Source organism: Pelophylax lessonae, assembly GCF_965119305.1.
Source record: "Pelophylax lessonae genome assembly, chromosome: 3".
Taxonomy (NCBI): domain Eukaryota; kingdom Metazoa; phylum Chordata; class Amphibia; order Anura; family Ranidae; genus Pelophylax; species Pelophylax lessonae.
In genome coordinates, this window is record NC_138770.1 from 499,710,399 (window position 1) to 499,731,681 (window position 21,283).

The following is a 21,283-nucleotide window of genomic DNA, read 5'->3' on the forward strand; positions in this document are numbered from 1 at the left end:
AATGCTGCCAATGACCCCTCAGTCTTGTATTTTTTGAAGGCCTTTTCTTTAGCATTAATATGCATTTTTAAGTTGGAGTTTAGCCACCCAGGGTTTGGTTTTGCTCTTTTAAATTTATTTCCCTTTGGAATGCACTGGTCAATCCCTTTGTTTAGTATGCTCTTGAAGCACTCCCATTTTTCCTCTGTGTTCTTTGTTCGCAGGGTTCTATCCCATTTGATATTTTCTAGCAGAGAGCACAGTTTTGGGAAATTAGCTCTTTTGAAATTCAGTGTCCTTATATTATCCTTATGTTTCCTATTACTATGATTATTACTGAAACTAATTGACCTATGGTCACTGTTTCCTAAGTTGCCCCGTATTTCTATGTCCATGAGCAGGTCTGTATTTTTGGTAATCAGTAGGTCAAGTACCGCATTGTTTCTTGTCGGTGCGTTCACCATCTGACCCATAAAATTGTCTTGCAAAACATTTAGGAACTGCCGAGCCTTGGCTGAATGCACGGTTCCTTCTGCCCAGTCTATATCTGGATAATTAAAGTCCCCCATTATAATGACATTTCCCATCCTTGCTGCCAATCCTATCTGTAAAAGGAGATCCACCTCCCCCTCCTCCCTCAGGTTTGGGGGCTTATAGCATACGCCCAATATTACCTTCCCCACAGTGCCTTCCCTTTGAAGTTCTACCCATAGGGATTCTGCCTCGTCCATAGCTCCATTATTAATATCATCCCTCATATTTACCTGTATACTGTTCTTAATATACAGACATACCCCTCCCCCTTTTTTACCTTCTCTATCTCTGCCATAAAGGGAATACCCCTGAATGGTCGCCATACAGTCATGAGAGCTGTCAAACCAAGTCTCAGTTATTCCCACAAAATCTAAGTCCTCCTCAAACATCAGCAGCTCCAGCTCTCCCATCTTGTTGGCCAGGCTTCTGGCATTGGTATACAAACCTCGTAATTTTGGCCGTTTACATATATCCTCATTTGATGTTTTTAGGCTGCTCTTGTGATTTTTCCCCATACCCACCCTGGGTTTAGGAGCTCCGAACACCCTACCGCAAATGTCCCCATTTTTGCCCTCTGAATCTTGCTTTCCACTGGATAATTCTACATCTGTACCCTCCCCCCCATCACCTAGTTTAAAAGCCCCTCTAACTTTTCGGCCATCTTCTCACCCAGTACGGCTGCACCCTCCCCATTTAAGTGCAATCCGTCCCTACCAAAGAGCCGGTGGCCGACTGAAAAGTCGGCCCAGTTCTCCAGGAACCCAAAACCCTCCTTACTACACCAGCTCCTCAGCCACTTGTTAGCTTCCCTAATCTCCCGCTGCCACTCTGGTGTGGCTTGAGGTACAGGTAGTATTTCGGAAAATACTACTTTGGAGGTCCTACTCCTGAACTTAGCGCCTAAGTCCCTGAAATCATTTAGGATTCTCCATCTTCCTCTGCCTATGTCATTGTTACCCACGTGTACCATGACAGCTGGGTCTTTCCCAGCCCCACCCAATAATCTGTCCACCCGATCAACGATGTGCCGAACCCGAGCGCCCGGTAAACAACAGACTGTTCGGCGCCCACGGTCTTTGTGACAGATTGCAGTCCCCTACCACCAGCACCTGTCTTTCCTTTCCCTTTCTCCTGGCCTCACTGGAGGAGTTCTTCCCCTGGCAGCTAGGGGCGCCGCTCTGCTCCAGCAATGCTGGTCCCTGACTGGTTTCCCCAACATCACGCAACGGGGCGTATCTATTGGGGTGCTCCAGCCCAGGACTGGCCTCCTTGCCTTGCCCCCTTCTACCCCTCCTAACTGTCGCCCCTCTACTCTGCTCTGATGCCTGCACCTCCAATACTCCGCCCACCTCTGCGCAGGCCCCTGCCTGCGCCTGACGGGTACGATCCTGGCTCTCCTCTGGTATGGACATTCGGCTCAGTGTTGCCAGCTGCTTCCCTAGATTCAGGACCTGAGCTTCCAGGGAAGCAACGTGCTTACATTTTACGCATTTATATTAGCCCTCGATCGCATGATCGAGGAACGCATACATATCATAAGATGTACACAGAGTCGCATCTCCACACCCGCCGGGCATTGTACCTAATAATCTAATAGGGATTCAGTAATTTAAGTCTATCCTGTGTGGCTGTTTCCTGGCTTCCTAACTTTACCTTCTCACCCTCTGGCACTCCGCTACACTCACTTGACACTAGGTCGCACAACACTCATGGTTGCAGCACACTCACAGTCGCACCACACTCACAGTCGCACAGCCCTGTCAGTCGCACAACACTCACAGTCGCACAGCCCGGTCAGTCGCTGTCGTAGAGCACAGTTGCACCACACTCACAGTCGCACCACACTCACAGTCGCACCACACTAAGTTGCACAACACTCACAGTCGCACAACACTCACAGTCGCACAGCCCGGTCAGTCGCACAACACTCACAGTCGCACAACACTCACAGTCGCACAACACTCAGTCGCACAGCCCGGTCAGTCACACAGCCCGGTCAGTCACACAACACTCACAGTCGCACAGCCCGGTCAGTCGCACAGCCCGGTCAGTCGCACAGCCCGGTCAGTCGCTGTCGTAGAGCACAGTTGCACAACACTCACAGTCGCACAGCCCGGTCAGTCGCCCAGAGCAGACAGTCGCTCAGCAGTCAGTTGCAGAGCAGTCAGTCGCAGAGCAGTCAGTTGCAGAGCAGTCGCAGAGCACAGTCAGTTGCAGTCGCAGAGGTCAGTCAGTCGCCTACAGTCCCTAGCTAGTCCCTCTGGTTCCCCCCCACCAGCTGCCAAACAGCTGATTGGTCAACGACTCGTGTGCTGCTGATCCGGGTCACCAGCTCACTCCCAGTCCTTTAGCCCCCCTAAATGTCCTCCGCTGCCATTCGGTGGTCCCAGGTGTCACAGGATTCCCCCCAGGTGGTCTCCTGTACGTCTCCCCCCCGCTCCCCCCTCCAGCTCCTTCACACACACACACACACACACACTCACAGCGCTGCACACGCTGCCCACACACACAGCTTCCGGTCTCTCCTCTCAGCGCCTCCCCCGCACGTCCATCTCACAGCTCACAGCGTGCCTCCTCCAGCTGGACAATTGGAATGCTTGGAATGCATTCACATCAGTCTCCACCCTCAAGAAACATACAACCTAAGGTCTCTAACTCACATTTATACATACACATACTACAAGACTAATTATAGACAGGAGCCAGTTTACCTACCAGCAGGGCCTGACCTAGCACTAGGCAAACTAGACAACCACCTAGGGCGCAGCCACGGCTGCTGGTTTCCCTACTTTCTGCTCCAGGGACGTAGATAAGGGAGGTGTCAGGGACTCAGACGCCGCTGTGCAGCCTACGATCCATCTAGGCGAGTGCGCATGCGTGTGCGTCATGTCGCACATCGTACCAACCCAGCCTCCTCTTAAGGATCGCTCACCCTCTCATCCAGTGCTGGATTATCGTCAGCTTCCTGTTTCCTGTTTCCTGCTTCCTGCTTCCTGTTTCCTGTTGTGACCCCGGCCTGCTCCACGGACTTGTCTCTGCCTGATAACCTGTGTACCGACCCCGGCTTGCTCTACGGATCTGCTTCTGCCTGCTAACTTGTGTACTGACCCCGGCTTGCTGTTACTTGGACTGACCACACGTGTATGACCCCCGGCCTGGCATTTACCACTGCACTGCTTGCTTTCACTGGAGCTTCTCAGAAGGGACCCGGATATCCCTCTCAGCCATCCACCTGCACCACCACAAGCATCCAGTGATACTTGGGTCGCATCACCTCCTGTCTCACTTCCAGGGGTGATTCGCACCGAGCTGCAAGGGAAGCCCTCTCAGCACATCGGCCTCCACCCAGTGATCTGACAGTATAATCCAGCCATGTCAGAGGCTGACAGAGGCGCTTCCCAGCTTGAGGCACTGTGTCAGCAAGTTTCCAGTCTGACCCAAGCAGTTCAAAGACTGCAGGATGGCTACTTCCAGCTGGAGGGTCGAGTATTAAATCTTGCAGGCTCACCACCTCCTGCTAACCCCAATCAACCTCCTGCCAGCTCGGTGCCTGTCTCCCCTCCGCAAGGACCAGTTACGGCTACCACACCTGAACCCAGGGTCCCCACTCCTGAACGCTTTCGTGGGGAGTGAAGAAAATTCAGGTCTTTTAAAAACGCCTGTCTTCTGTACTTGGCACTTCAACCTAGAACCTTCTCTTCCGAGACGGTCAAAGTGGGGTTTATAATCTCTCTGCTGGCTGAAGAGCCCCAGACCTGGGCTCATAACCTCCTGGAGCAAAAGAGTCCAGCCCTGAATTCCGTGACCTCTTTCTTTGAGGCCATGGCCCAACTATATGAGGATCCGCAACGTACAGTCACGGCCGAATCCGCTCTGCACGCCCTACAGCAGAATAAACGTCCTGTGGAGGATTACACCGTTATATTCCGCCGATGGGCCGCGGACACGGACTGGAATGAGGCAGCCCTTAAGTACCAGTACCGACATGGACTGTCTGAAGCCCTTAAGGACGAACTAGCTCGGGTAGAGGCCCCCGCATCTCTGGAAGACCTGATCTCGCTAGCGATTCAGCTGGACAGGCGCTTGCGGGAGAGAAGCTCGGAGCGTCTTCAAGGGGCTCGGCCCACCTGGGTAATGCCCAAGGTTCCACTTGCTGCCTCACCGCATCCTGAGCCTTTTGCCACCACGGGACCTGAGGGGGAGCCTATGCAAATAGGGCTGATCCGTTCCTCTTTGACCCCTGAAGAGAGGCAACGTCGACGCCAGGCCAATCTCTGCCTTTACTGTGGGGAATCCGGCCACTTCTTGCGCAGCTGCCCAGTAAGGCCCAGTAAGTGCTACACCCGACCTCTGCTGAATTGTCAAATTGCCAAACCATCCCCTGCTCATCTGGTTCTCCCTGTCTCTTTACAGGTAGCAGAAGAGAAGATTCCGCTCCTGGCAATCATTGACTCTGGGGCAAGCAGCTGCTTCTTGGACCACTCACTAGCCAAGAGATTGGGTGTCCCTCTGCAAGCCAAGAAGCAACAACTCCATATCCTGTTAGCGGATGGCACCCTGCCCAGTTCTGGACCAGTCAGTGAAGAGACACACCCTATCTTCACCACAACGGACTCCCATCACCAAGAGTTCCTTTGCTTTGATGTCCTGTCCTCACCTATGTTTCCTATCATCTTAGGACTTCCTTGGCTTCAGGCCCATAATCCGCAAATTGATTGGGTTAATAAAAAGGTCGCCTTTACCTCTAACTATTGTCTGAATCATTGCCTTCCTTCAGGATCCAATATCCCTGCTGCCTGCCTGGCCATCGGTCCAGTATCGGATCTTCCCGGAAACGTCCCCACAGTCTATGGGGAATTCACAGACGTTTTCGACAAGAAAAAGGCCGAAGCTCTTCCTCCGCACAGACCCTACGACTGTCCTATCGAGCTTCTTCCAGGTGCAGAGATTCCTTTCGGGAGGATATTCCCTCTGTCAGAAAAAGAATTGGAGACCCTCCGAGTCTATGTTAATGAAAACCTGGAAAAAGGTTTTATTCGCCCCTCTTCTTCACCAGCAGGAGCGGGCATATTCTTTGTGGAAAAGAAGGACGGTACCCTCAGACCCTGTGTGGACTACAGGGAACTTAATAAGATCACTATTAAAAATCGGTACCCTCTACCCCTTATTCCAGAACTGTTCCAACGCTTCCGCTCAGCCCGGGTCTTCACAAAATTGGATCTCCGCGGAGCTTACAACCTGGTCCGCATCCGGAAGGGGGATGAATGGAAAACGGCCTTTAGAACTCGTTTTGGCCATTTCGAGTACTTGGTCATGCCCTTCGGGCTATGTAATGCTCCGGCCACCTTCCAACATCTGGTCAACGATATCTTCCGGGAATTTCTGGATAACTTTCTCATCGTCTACCTGGACGATATACTCATCTTTTCTCCCAACCTCGAGCTCCACCGGGTCCATGTTAAGAGAGTACTGTCTACCCTAAGGGAACATGGTCTTTATGTAAAGGCAGAAAAGTGTGAGTTCGAAAAGAGCTCCATCCAATTCCTGGGGCTTATTATTTCCACCAACGGCATTTCCATGGACCCACAAAAGGTGAAGTCCATCCTGGAATGGCCAGCCCCCACCGATAAGAAGGGGGTCCAACGATTCGTGGGGTTTGCCAACTTCTATAGAAGATTTATAAAAGGATTCTCCACAGTTATTTCACCTATTACCCAGCTGACTCGTCAACAGGTGCGTTTCCATTGGTCGCAAGATGCTCAAATGGCTTTCGACAAGTTAAAAACCTTGTTTATCTCGGCACCTATTCTTCAGCATCCTGACCCAACCATGGCCTATGTGCTTGAAGTAGATGCATCAGAAATAGCCACTGGAGCAATTCTGTCTCAACGTCTAGGCCCAAAGGCCCTTCTTCACCCCGTTGCCTTTTTCTCCCGGAAAATGACTCCTCCTGAGAGGAACTATGATGTGGGGGACCGGGAACTTCTGGCCATAAAATGCGCCTTGGAGGAATGGCGATACCTACTGGAAGGGGCTGCTCATCCCATCATGATTTACACAGACCACAAAAACCTGGAGTATCTCAGGACAGCTAAACGCCTGAGACCCCGTCAGGCCCGATGGGCCTTATTCTTTTCTCGATTTAACTTTCACCTAACCTACAGACCAGGATCAAAGAATGGGAAGGCAGACGCCCTTTCCCGGATGTTTCCAGACATTCCAAATACGACTGAGCCTAACACCATTCTTTCGGCTCAAAATTTTTTACTTATCCAGACTGATTTACGGTCAGCAATCCAGCAAGCTTCCGTTCACTGTATAGAGCCGGGAGTCTTCCTTGAGACGACAAGAAGGATTCTTATGGTACCATGAAAAGATCTTTGTCCCAGCACAAGCTAGACTACAGGTCTTGGAAACCTTACACGACCACAAGCTGGCCGGCCATTTCGGGGTCAAGAAGACGTGTGAGCTCATTCAGCGTCTCTTCTGGTGGCCAAATCTGGTCCGGGACTGTACCAACTATGTAAGTTCATGTGTCACGTGCCAGCGGAATAAGGGAGCTAAAACTAAATCCTGGGGTCTACTGAGACCACTGCCAATCCCTGAACAACCATGGAAGGGAATCTCTATGGACTTCATAGTGGAACTGCCACCCTCGGAAGGGTTTACCACCGTTTTGGTGGTTGTAGACCGTCTCTCTAAGATGGCTCACTTTCTGCCCATGATGGGCACACCCTCTGCAGTTGACACAGCCAATGCCTTTATAAAAGAAGTGGTCAGGCTACACGGACTCCTGGACAGTATAGTCTCAGATAGAGGTGTTCAGTTCACTTCCAAGTTCTGGAGAGAACTCTGTAAGTCTCTGTCTATTGAGGTTTGCCTATCGTCTGCCTATCATCCGCAGAGTAATGGGCAAACCGAACGAACCAATCAGACCCTTGAACAGTATCTGCGTTGCTTCTGTACCTGTTCTCAAGATAACTGGGTCCCACTTCTTCCCTGCGCGGAGTTTGCATATAACAACTCTTTGCACTCTGCAACTAACCAGACTCCGTTTTGGGCAAACTACGGGTTCCATCCATCCTTTTTACCCAACATCTTACCTGAGTCATTAGTTCCTGCAGTACAGGATCGGATAACTACCATTAAAACCAATTATCGACTGCTACAGGATAACATCGCAAAAGCGCAACAGGAGTACAAAAGATTCCACGATCTCGGGAAAAAGGAAAATCCTGCATTTAAGATTGGGGATGAAGTCTGGCTCTCCTCAATCAACCTAAAGATCTCATGTCCTTCTAAGAAACTAGGACCAAGGTTTATCGGACCCTTCAAGATCAGGAGGATCATCAACCCTGTGGCCTTTGAACTGGCCCTACCAGGCTCCTACAAGATTCATCCTGTGTTTCATGCTTCCCTGCTGAAGCCTGCAATGCCTAGTCCCTTCCCAGGGAGGGAAGAGCCGCCTCCACCCCCAATCACGATGGAGGGGGAATCGGAATTCGAGGTCGAGTCCATCCTGGATTGTCGGAAGAAGGGTAATTCTACGCAATACTTAATCAAATGGAAAGGTTACCCCCCTGAGGACAATTCATGGGAACCTGTAGGTAACATTCACGCCCCTAAACTCATAAAAGAATTCCATGACAAGTTCCCTGAAAAACAAGCCCAGTTGGGCATCCGGAGGCTGCCCTTTGGGGGGGGGGGCACTGTCAGGGACTCAGACGCCGCTGTGCAGCCTACGATCCATCTAGGCGAGTGCGCATGCGTGTGCGTCATGTCGCACATCGTACCAACCCAGCCTCCTCTTAAGGATCGCTCACCCTCTCATCCAGTGCTGGATTATCGTCAGCTTCCTGTTTCCTGTTTCCTGCTTCCTGCTTCCTGTTTCCTGTTGTGACCCCGGCCTGCTCCACGGACTTGTCTCTGCCTGTTTGCTTGTGTACCGACCCCGGCTTTCTCCACGGACTTGTCTCTGCCTGATAACCTGTGTACCGACCCCGGCTTGCTCTACGGATCTGCTTCTGCCTGCTAACTTGTGTACTGACCCCGGCTTGCTGTTACTTGGACTGACCACACGTGTATGACCCCCGGCCTGGCATTTACCACTGCACTGCTTGCTTTCACTGGAGCTTCTCAGAAGGGACCCGGATATCCCTCTCAGCCATCCACCTGCACCACCACAAGCATCCAGTGATACTTGGGTCGCATCACCTCCTGTCTCACTTCCAGGGGTGATTCGCACCGAGCTGCAAGGGAAGCCCTCTCAGCACATCGGCCTCCACCCAGTGATCTGACAGGAGGGTTAGGGGGGTCTAAACCCCCAAAGAGCACCCTGCCCAAATGCTCAGTTAGTCCCTACTGCCGCATGGAGCCATGCCGCTCAGCCTCAGCAACCAGATCTGTCAGAGAATATAGGCTAAGCGGCAGCATTGGGGTAGTCTTCAGACTTCTCCCTCCTCTGTTCTTGCCCTCCCCCTTCTCTGAAAGTTGGGGCCTTGGCAAGCACATTATTGGTTGCTAGGACATTGTTGGTCCTTGCAACCATTTATGTTCTTTGACCAAACCCCTAAGCCCCGACATTCAGAGAAGGTGGAGGGCAAGGACGGAGCTTCCTCCATCAGACCTACCCGGCCAGGGAGTGAAATCACTGAAGGCAGGAAACTAGGACACAGGCAAGCTCTGCACAAGATGTTCCAGGCTGACAAGCAGCACTGAGGGACTCAGGTGAGCTTAAATTCCTGCTGCTAGTACCTGTAAAAATGTCTTCCCAACTCACCCACCCCCCATACTGCCTCACCTACCCCTCATACTACCTCACCCACCCTCCATACTGCCTCACCTACCCCTCACACTGCCTCACCTACCCCCCATATTGCCTTACCCACCCCCCATACTGCCTCACCCCCCCATACTTCCTCACCCAAACCCCCCCATACTGCCTCATCTACCTCACCTACCCCTTACCCCCCTCATCATGGGGGGTGTAAGTAGCTGGTTTTGCCTAGGGTGAAAAATGGTGTAGCACCAGCCCTGCCTACCAGCATGTCTTTTGAGTGTGAGAGGAAACCCATCATGGCACAGGGAGAGCATGTGCACTCCAGACAGGTAGTGCCATAGTTGGGATTTGAATCACTGACCCTAAGGCTGCCTACTGGAGCTGTTAAATAGTTACATAGTTAGTGAGGTTGAAAAAAGACATCAGTCCATCCAGTTCAACCTATGATGTGTGTGTGTGTTTGCTTTTAACCGTACATTGTATACCCCTGTATGTTGTGGTCTAATAGTTTTTTTAAACTATCAATGCTCCCTGCTGATACGACTGCTTGTGGAAGAGAATTCCACATCCTTACCGCTCTTACAGTGAAGAACCCCTTACGCACTTTAAGGTTAAACCGCCTTTCCTCTAGTTTTAGTGAGTGGCCGCGTGTCTTATTGTATCTCCTTTCTCTGAATAGTTTGTTCCTTATGCTCGGGTCACCAGTACAGTATTTGTACATTGATATCATATCCCCCCTCAATCGTCTCTTCTCCAGAGAGAACAGGTTCAGTGCTTGTAGTCTTTTCTCATAGCTGATGTCCTCCATTCCCCTAATTATTTTTGTTGCCCTTCTCTGGACTTTCTCCAGTTCCAGCACATCCTTCCTGAGGACCGGTGCCCAGAACTGGACAGCATACTCCAGATGTGGCCGGACCAGAGTCTTGTAGAGTGGGAGAATAATCTCTTTATTTCTGGAGTGAATCCCCTTTTTTATACATCCCAGTATTCTGTTGGCTTTGCTTGCGGCGGCTTGGCATTGCATGCCACTGCCAAGCTTGTTGTCTACCAGTACCCCCAAGTGCTTTTCCATCCTAGACTCACCCAGAGGTTCTCCCCCTAGTGAGTAGCTTGCTTTCTGGTTTCTGGCCCCCAAGTGCATTACTTTACATTTTTCAACATTAAATCTCATCTGCCATGTAGTTGCCCACCCCGTTATTTTGTTCAGGTCCGCTTGCAAGGTTTCCACATCCTGCATAGAAGATATTGGCAAGCCTAGTTTAGTATCATCTGCAAATACTGAGATTGTACTAGATATCCCCTCCTCTAGATCATTTATGAATAAATTAAACAGGATTGGTCCCAGGACAGAACCCTGGGGGACCCCACTTTCCATACCCGCCCAATCCGAGTACTCCCCATTAATCACCACCCTCTGTACTCTCCCCTGGAGCCAGTTCTCTATCCAGGTACTCACCTTATGGTCCATACCTACCTTCCTTAGTTTGTACAGTAAGCGTTTGTGGGGAACGGTGTCAAAGGCCTTTGCAAAGTCCAGATACACCACATCCACAGGCTTTCCTTTATCTAGGTGGCAGCTCACTTCATCGTAGAAGGTTAATAGATTGGTTTGGCACGAACGATTTTTCATGAATCCATGCTGATTACTACTTATAATGCCGTTTTCATTACTAACGTCTTGTATGTGGTCCCTTAACATCCCCTCCAAAATTTTGCAGACTACTGATGTTAAGCTGACCGGCCTATAGTTACCCGGGATATATCTCGGCCCCTTTTTAAATATTGGTACCACGTTGGCTTTTTTCCAATCAGCTGGCACCATACCCGTCTGTAAACTATCCTTAAAGATCAAGAATAATGGTCTGGCAATCACCTGGCTGAGCTCATTAAGAACCCTTGGGTGCAAGCCATCCGGTTCCGGGGATTTATTTATGTTAAGTTTCTCTACTTTAGCTCTAAGTCTATCTTCTGTTAGCCATGGCGGCACTTCCTGAGGTGTATTATTTAGTTCGGCCTTACAAGCAAGGTTCGTGTAGCCCCCCGATTCTTTTGTGAAGACTGAAGAGAAGAAATTATTTAACACTTCCGCCTTTTCTCTGTCCTCAGTGGCCATATTTCCTTTATCATCTTTTATGGGGCCAATGTGTTCTGGCCTCGCTTTCCTACTGTTTATATACTTAAAGAACTTCTTGGGGTTCTTTTTACTCTCCTCCGCTATATGTCTCTCGTGTTCTATTTTAGCCGCCCTGATTTCATCCTTACATTTCTTATTACACTCTTTGTAATGCTTAAATGCTGCCAATGACCCCTCAGTCTTGTATTTTTTGAAGGCCTTTTCTTTAGCACTAATGTACATTTTTATGTTGGAGTTTAGCCACCCAGGGTTTAGTTTTGCTCTTTTAAATTTATTTCCCTTTGGAATGCACTGGCCAATCCCCTTGTTAAGTATGCTCTTGAAGCACTCCCATTTTTCCTTCGTGTTCTTTGTTCCCAGGGTTCTATCCCATTTGAAATTTTCTAGCAGCGAGCGCAGTTTAGGGAAATTGGCTCTTTTGAAATTCAGTGTCCTTATATTACCCTTGTGTTTCCTATTACTGTAATTAATACTGAAACCAATTGACCTATGGTCACTGTTTCCTAAGTTGTCCCGTATTTCTATATCCGTGAGCAGGTCTGTATTGTTGGTAATCAGTAGGTCAAGTACCGCATTGTTTCTTGTCGGTGCATTCACCATCTGACCCATGAAATTGTCCTGCAAAACATTTAGGAACTGCCTAGCCTTGGCTGAGTGCGCGGTTCCTTCTGCCCAGTCTATATCTGCATAATTAAAGTCCCCCATTATAATGACATTTCCCATCCTTGCTGCCAATCCTATCTGTAACATGAGGTCCGCCTCACCCTCCTTCCTCTGGTTGGGGGGCCTATAGCATACGCCCAATATTACCTTCCCCACCGTGCCTTCCCTTTGAAGCTCTACCCATAGGGATTCTGCCTCATCCATAGCTCCATTATTAATATCATCCCTCATATTTACCTGTATACTGTTCTTAATATACAGACATACCCCTCCCCCTTTTTTACCTTCTCTATCCCTGTGATAAAGGGAATACCCCTGAATGGTCGCCATCCAGTCATGAGAGCTGTCAAACCAAGTCTCAGTTATCCCCACAAAATCTAAGTCCTCCTCAAACATCAGCAGCTCCAGCTCTCCCATCTTGTTGGCCAGGCTTCTGGCATTGGTATACAAACCTCTTAATTTTGATCGGTTACATATATCCTCATTTGTTGTTATTAGGCTGCTCTCTTGATTTTTCCCCATACCCACCCTGGGTTTAGGAGCTCCGAACACCCTACCGCTAATGCCCCCATTTCTGCCCTCTGAATCTTGCTTTCCACTGGCTAATTCTACATCTGTACCCTCCCCCCCGTCACCTAGTTTAAAAGCCCCTCTAACTTTGTGGCCATCCTCTCACCCAGTACGGCTGCACCCTCCCCATTTAAGTGCAATCCATCCCTACCAAAGAGCCGGTGGCCGACTGAGAAGTTGGCCCAGTTCTCCAGGAACCCGAAACCCTCCTTACTACACCAGCTCCTCAGCCACTCGTTAACTTCTCTAATCTCCCGCTGCCTCTCTGGTGTGGCTCGAGGTACAGGTAGTATTTCGGAAAATACTACCTTGGAGGTCCTAGTCCTCAACTTAGCGCCTAAGTCCCTGAAATCGTTTAGGACTCTCCATCTTCCTCTGTCTATGTCATTGGTACCATGTCAGCTGGGTCTTCCCCAGCCCCACCCAATAATCTGTTCACCCGATCCGCGATGTGCCGAACCCGAGCGCCCGGCAAACAACAGACTGTTCGGCGCACACGGTCTTTGTCACAGATTACACTGTCTGTCCTTCTAATAATTGAGTCCCCTACCACCAGCACCTGTCTTTCCTTTCCCTTTCTCCCGGCCTCACTGGAGGAGTTCTTCCCCTGGCAGCTAGGGGCATCACTCTGCTCCAGCAATGCTGGTCCCTGACTGGTTTCCCCAACATCACACAACGGGGCGTATCTATTGGGGTGCTCCAGCCCAGGATCAGCCTCATTGCCTTGTCCCCTTCTACCCCTCCTAACTGTCACCCCTCTACTCTGCTCTGATGCCTGCACCTCCAATACTCCGCCCACCTCTGTGCAGACCCCTGTCTGCACCTGACTGGTACGATCCTGGCTCTCCTCCGGTATGGACATTCGTCTCAGTGTTGCCAGCTGCTTCCCTAGATTCAGGACCTGACCTTCCAGGGAAGCAACGTGCTTACATTTTGCGCATTTGTATTTGCCCTCGATCACATGTCTGAGGAACGCATACATATCACAAGATGTACACCGAACCATTTAGCCAATGTGCTGCCTATACTTCATAATGCTGGTTTCAGGCCCATGCATTCCAGTAATTCTCAAATACACAGGGATAGGTGTGCATAGCCTATTGCATTAGGGTGTGCACCCCAAAGCTCAAATACACATGCATTTTTCTGCAGCCTCAGCTGTACTGGACTGTGAATGAAGGGGATAGTGCTCTGTGCTGAGCAGCTTCCTGTTCATTTACACACTGAAGCATAGTAAACAAATTTTACTATGCTTCAATTATGACTGAACACAATGAGTAAGCGTGTTCACTATGTTCATTTAGAAAAGGAAGAGGGCAGTAAATTTACATATTTACTCGCCCCTTCCCCGATTCTCCATTCTGAAAAATCTCCCGCAGCAGCCAGAGGGAGAGGAAGGAGAAGCTAGCAGCACTGCAGGGGAGACCCAACTCGGGTGGAAGCCCAGGCGATAGGGGAAGTTGGCGCCGCACACAGTGATTAGGGTGTGCATAGGCACACATGACATACCCCCTGTGAATGCCTATGTATGCAGTATCTGCAGGGCATTGTGATGCCACTTTTTTAGAATGCCACTCCCGGATTCCAAATTTTTGCTAATTTCCAGCAACTCTTTGCTGGGTCATACAGCTTATTGCATTTACTGAGACATATGTTGTTTTTCTTTTTTTTTATTATTCTACTGTATACAAATATGTCCTAATATGATGCATGTGCCTTACCTATCTGTTTTCCTCTTCTGACTGTCTCTCACTTGGGACAATGTTACCTGGTAATGTAAATTGTACTGCTTGTTTTGTATTGCTTTGCTGAATTCCATCAATTAATAAAACAAAAAGAAAACAAAGAATGTCGCTCCCAATTCTCAACTACAATAATGGGTAAAGCACCAGTGCAGTGCACTAAAACAAAAATAGTGAGGATGATTTACTAAAAGGTTTCAGACTGTTGTCACAGTAAATTATGTGAAGATCCACTTCATTATCCAGTCATATAAAAATAGAATCGCTGTTTGCTGATTTCATCTGCATAAAGCTGGATGATTGAAGTGAAGCCCCGTACACACGCACAGATCGTCGTCATACAAATGTTCGTCTTTTCTCCCCGGGATGTCGGTGTCTGTTGAAAAGTGCAAAGACAGCACAAGGACAGCACAAGAATTTTGTCTGCAGACTTCAGCTGACTGCAGAAGTGATGTCATGTAATGGTTAACTTTCCCTGTGTTTTTTATTTTCTGAGCATGCCCAGTCTTGCAAATCTGCGGTCTGTCGGGTGATTTCTGTACTGACAGGCGAACAATCGTCCGTTCTGGTGTCCGCAGACAAAAATTTTCATGTTTGCAAGAAAGACTCTTGTCCGCGGATTGTGTGCAGACAGCTGTCGGAGGCACCATACTAACACGCGTACAATCGGCAGATCTTTCGTCCGCCGACGTTTGTATGACGACGATCTGTGCGTGTGTACGGGGCTTGAATCTTCACACAGTTTATTGTGTGAACATTTTGAAATCCTTTAGTAAATCAGCTTTACGTTGTCTCAGCATTGTCAGCAATGTTGGAGGAATGAGAGAAAGGGAAGAAGGACAGACATAGATCCTTGGGAGGAAGGAGCAAATGTTACCCAATCATGCAGGCTAGAGACCAATGGAAATGTGGTTTCACATATATTGTATTCACTTTATCAGGAGATAACACTCCTAACCATAAGCAAGCACTTGAAGCTGGAGACAAATGCTCTCTATCAAGGGAGCCAACTTTTTGCTAGCTGCAAGTGTGCAACAAAGGATGGCAATCCTGTTTGACATTACGGGTTGGGTCTGACTCACAGCTCTGCTCTCTGAACATTCAAAGATCTGTACAGGGATTATGTCATTGCTACTTTTTCAAGGTAATATCTGGGTTTGTAAAGGTGTTTGGTTTACACAAAGAGGGTATATATCATTTGTGGCTATTGAGGAATATATTTTAATTCGTAAGTTAATAAAGTAATAAATAATTTTTGTGCCCAGAGCTCAGCTAAAAGACCCGGCTCTTATTTCCAACAATTACTCTGTGGATTTGTACATACATTTTTACTGCTACTCAATGACTAGGTGACTTTTTGGTACTTATTGTGGAAATGGTTTATATGTTTTATGTTGTTTGGCTGCTTAGCACAGGCACCATTCAGAGAATGCTTTGCATTTTCTGAATGAGTGCAAAGTGTTCCCTGATTGGACAAGGTGGAGAGCACAATGCCACCGTTCTGCCTCTCCACCCAGTCCAGTTAGAGAATGCTTTACATTCATTCAGAAAATGCAAAATATGGGATCGTAGGCAATATTTTCTATTTGCCTGGACATAAATAAAACACAAAACACTGTATCTAAATTTTTTAAATATTTTTTGGAAATAAATCGTCCGCGGCTTTATTATTGGTATAAATATTAATAGGTATTAACCATTAATAAAATTGAAATCGTATACCAAAAAAAAGAAGGACTAAAGAACAGCTCAGCCACTAAGACTCGAACCGTTAATAAATTATAAATAACAACTTTTAAGAAAACTGTCCCCTCTTAATTCGGCAAAAGAGGGACCATACCACATAAAAAAGATGGGACAGGTGAAGGGAGGGCGGAAAGTGCTGCTGGCAATCCTCTTAAGCTGACTGTCAAAATCCATGGGAAGCTGCTCTTATTTATAGGGATCCCAGGATATCCCCAGAACATTCCATGGTCACCTGATTCTAACTGACCTATCCTGTTAGAAATCGTGACCTTTCCAAAATTTTCCCTATCAGCTGACCTGGATTAGCCTATCAAAACAGTTTTTTAACTGCCACTATCCCATAAGGAAAAGGGGGGCCTAAGACAGGCATACCCTCCTTTTCCTCCCATTCTCTGAATAGTGCATGTGCCAAGCTGCCAACCTGTGCAAAATGCAGCAGTCAGTCAGCGTGGAAGCTGGAAGCAAATGGGGATCTCTGAAGTAGTGGTGTCTACTTCAGTGATTTTAACCTTCCATGGACATTGGCCTGATATGGTATATACATACAGTAGTTACAAGCTAGACAAATTTACCTATGTATAAAATATTCATACTTGGAATTTTTCTTCAACGTCTTGGTAATTATTTTTATGTATACTTTTATATTTTTGATTCTGAGCTAGAGACGTTTACTTGTGACAAAACAATCAATAACAAGTTTAACCAGCTGCACTTACTGCGGAAAGGTGGCTTGGCTGTACAAACCAATGTAACTGTACGTCGGTCGCGTGCAGGGCCGTCCCCGCAATGTTTTAATCCAAGTTCAGAACCGGTTAGTCATCAGGTCCAGGCCAATGATTTTTGGTCTGGACCTGGTGACTGGTTCTGACTAGTGTTGAGCGAACCCGGACTGTATTTTCAGGTTCGTACCGGACTTTTGGGTATTCGGTAACCGGACCCAAACCAGAACATTCCGCTGTATGTTCGGGTACTGTCCGTTGTTCGGTAACGTTATTTGATGTTTTGGCGTGTTTTTAATGGCGCGCTTTCAACAGGTGCAAGGCAACCAATCAGCAAGCGTTTAACTAGTGTGCCCTAGAAGCCATCACAGCCATGTCTACTAATGGCATGGCTGTGATTGGCCAGTGCAGCATGGGACCCAGACTCTATATAAGCTGGAGTCACACAGTGATGCGCGTCACTCTGCTATAACTATACTAGGGAGAGGTTCCTGACTGCTGCTGAGGGAGAGATAGGAGTTTACTGTAGGGCGAGGCTGGAGAGATTGCTTGTAGTCAAAGCATAGGAACAATCTGCTTTAATCATACAGCGATCTACATTGATTTGATTGTGTGGGGGTGCAGTGCACAATCTTTTTGCCCGGAGGGAGAGATAGGAGTTTACTGTAGGGCGAGGCTGGAGAGATTGCTTGTAGGGAAAGCATAGGATAGGAACAATTTTTTAATCAGACAGCGATCTACATTGATTTGATTGTGTGGGGGGTGCAGTGCACGATCTTTATGCCCTGACCTGAGCCAAGTGAGGAGGAGAAAGGAGAAAAAAAAACTTTTATCAGTCTGTTAGACGTGCGGTGCTGCACATTTCATGCAAGCTCAGTGCATATGTGTCTGCTTAATCTGCATTTAAAAAAGAAAAAACATTTCTTCCTTCATATTTAACTTTGACATACAGTCTTTAGACAGACACTGCTTTTCTAACCTGCCCTTCAAAAAGCACAAATGTGAGGGGAAAATAATTATTTTTCATTATTTAGGGTAAAGAAATTATTTTTCAGTTTTTCATTTAAATGTTTTTTTTTATTATTCAATAGCGGATTAGAACAACAGTATCCAACCTGTTAGGCGTGCGGTGTGTAGCGGGTATTTCCTGCAATCCCAGTGCATATGTGTCTGCTTAATCTGCATTTTAGAAAGAAAAAAACTTTTTTCCTTCATATTTTACTGTGACTTACAGCGTTTAGACAGACACTGCATTTCAAATCTGCTATTCAACAAGCACCAATTAAGGGGACAATTATTTTTCAGTTTTTCATTCATACATTACAGTGTGATACACCCATTGCATACTGTTGTATTGTGCATTGCAATAAAAAAAAAACATTTAGGGGCAAAAAAAGTTGATTGCGGCCTTGTCTGCATATGTTACAGTGAGATACACCCATTGCATACTGTTGTATTGTGCATTGCAATAAAAAAAAAACATTTAGGGGCAAAAAAAGTTGATTGCGGCCCTGTCCACATATGTTACAGTGAGATACACCCATTGCATACTGTTGTATTGCGCCTTGCAATAAAAAAAAACATTTAGGGGCAAAAAAAGTTGATTGCGGCCCTGTCTGCAAATGTTACAGTGAGATACACCCATTGCATACTGTTGTATTGCGCCTTGCAATAAAAAAAACTATTTAGGGGACAAAAGAGTTTATAGCGGCCCTGTCCACATATGTTACAGTGAGATACACCCATTGCATACTGTTGTATTGCGCCTTGCAATAAAAAAACTATTTAGGGGACAAAAAAGTTTGTTGCGGCCCTGTCCGCATATGTTACAGTGAGATACACCCATTGCATACTGTTGTATTGTGCCTTGCAATAAAAAAAAATATTTAGGGGACAAAAGAGTTTATTGGGGCCCTGTCCGCATATGCTACAGTGAGATACACCCATTGCATACTGTTGTATTGCGCCTTGCAATAAAAAAAACATTTAGGGGCAAAAAAAGTTGATTGCAGCCCTGTCCACATATGTTACAGTGAGATACACCCATTGCCTACTGTTGTATTGCGCCTTGCAATAAAAAAAACATTTAGGGGCAAAAAAAGTTGATTGCAGCCCTGTCTGCATATGTTACAGTGAGATACACCCGTTGCATACTGTTGTATTGCGCATTGCAATAAAAAAAAACATTTAGGGGACAGAAAGATATTAAATTGTGGCTTAGTCTGTATCTGTACGTGTGAGATACACCCGTTGTATACTGTTGTTCTAGTCCGCTATTCAATAAACACCCATTTAGGGAAAAAATATTAAATTGCGGCCTAGTCTGTATCTGTACGTGTGAGATACACCCGTTGTATACTGTTGTTCTAGTCCGCTATTCAATAAACACCCATTTAGGGAAAAAATATTAAATTGCGGCCTAATCTGTATCTGTACGTGTGAGATACACTCGTTGGATACTGTTGTTCTATTCCGCTATTCAATAAACACCCATTTAGGGAAAAAATAATACATTGCGGCCTAGTCTGCATATTTTACAGTGAGATACACCCTTTGGATACTGTTGTTCTATTCCGCTATTCAATAAACACCCATTTTGGGAAAAAATATTACATTGCGGGCTAGTCTGCATATGTTACAGCGCAACAAGCCTTACAGGTCTCGCATGGAGGCCCAGTTACTGGTGGTGAAGTGGTGCTGTTCCGCAGAGCGACTCATGCGTGCGTTCTGCAGCTGAAACTCCACTATGGCCTGCTGCTGCTCACGCAGTCTGGCCAGCATGTGCAAGGTGGAGTTCCACCTTGTGGGCACGTCACATATGAGGCGGTGAGCGGGAAGGCCGAAGTTATGCTGCAGCGCTGACAGGCGAGCAGCAGCAGGGTGAGAACACCAAAAGTGCACACAGACGGCCTGCACTTTCTGCAGCAGCTCTGACATATCGGGGTAATTTCTAAGGAACCTCTGCACCACCAAATTCAGCACATGCACCAAGCAAGGGATGTGTGTCAAACTGGTTAGGCCCAGAGCTGCTACGAGATTTCGCCCATTATCGCACACCACCAGGCCGGGCTTGAGGCTCACTGGCACCAACCACTCATCGGTCTGCTGTTCAATGCCCCTCCACAACTTCTGCACGGTGTGTGGTTTTTCCCCCAAACAGGCAAGTTTTAAAACTGCCTGCTGTCGTTTACTCCTGGTTGTGCTGAAGTTGGTGGTGAAGGTGTTACGCTGACCCAATGAGGAGGCGGTAGAGGATGAGGAAGCGGAGTAGGAGGAGTTAGGAACAGGAGGCAAACTGAAGCGCACCGCAATCCTCGGTGGTGGAAGGACATGCGCCAAACTGCTATCCGCCTCAGGCCCAGCCGCCACTGCATTTACCCAGTGTGCTGTTAGGGAGATATAATGTCCCTGACCGTGTTTACTGGTCCACGTATCCGTAGTTAGGTGGACCTTGCCACAGATGGCGTTGCGCAGTGCATACCTGATTTTGTCACCCACTTGGTTGTGCAGGGAAGGGATGGCTTGCCTGGAAAAGTAGTGGCGGCTGGGCACGACGTACTGTGGGACAGCCACCGTCACAATGCTTTTAAAACTCTGCGTCTCCACCAGATGGCATTTCAAAGGCCAGGAATTTTGATATGCTGGCATTCAGGGCCAGGGATCACGGGTGGGTAGGGGGGTTACTTCCTCTTCCACTCCAGTGTTTGGGAGATAGAAATCTGAACGCTTCCACGGGACATTGTGGAGATGGTTGTTGGTGACCCAGGTGGTGGTGTTGCTGGCAGATCCTCTGTTTACGGGGTGGCAGGTGCCGGTCTCACTACAGAGGTGGATGAAAAGGCCGAGACTGCAGCAGCAGAAGAGGAAGCAGGAGGAGCCAGAGACCTTTCTTGGTTTTTGAGGTGTCTACTCCACCGCATCTCGTGCTTTGCACTTAGATGCCTGGTCATGCAGGTTGTGCTCAGGTTGAGAAAGTTTATGCCTCGCTTCAGGCTCTGATTGCACAGCGTGCAAACCACTCGTGTCTTGTCATCAGCACATTGTCTGAAGAACTGCCACGCTAGGGAACTCCTTTGAGCTGGCTTTGGTGTGCTCGGTCCCTTGCTGCGTTGGGCAGTAGCAGGTGTAGTGTCTAGGGCACGGCCGCTCCGCTTTTGCACCCTGCTCCCTCTTCTGCTGTGCTGGTGGCTCCGTGCGACCACCGCCTCTTCCTCCAAACTACTCAAGTCACCTGGATGACGTTCATTCCATGTTGGGTTGAGGACCTCATCGTCCTCCACATCATCTTCCACGCAGTCTTCTCCCCTGCAACCCTTGTCGGTCTCCACAATTCGGAATTCCGCAGCAATTGGCACTTGTGTTTCGTCATCATCTGAGACGTGCTGCGATGGTCCTCCCATGTACTCATCTTGAGACA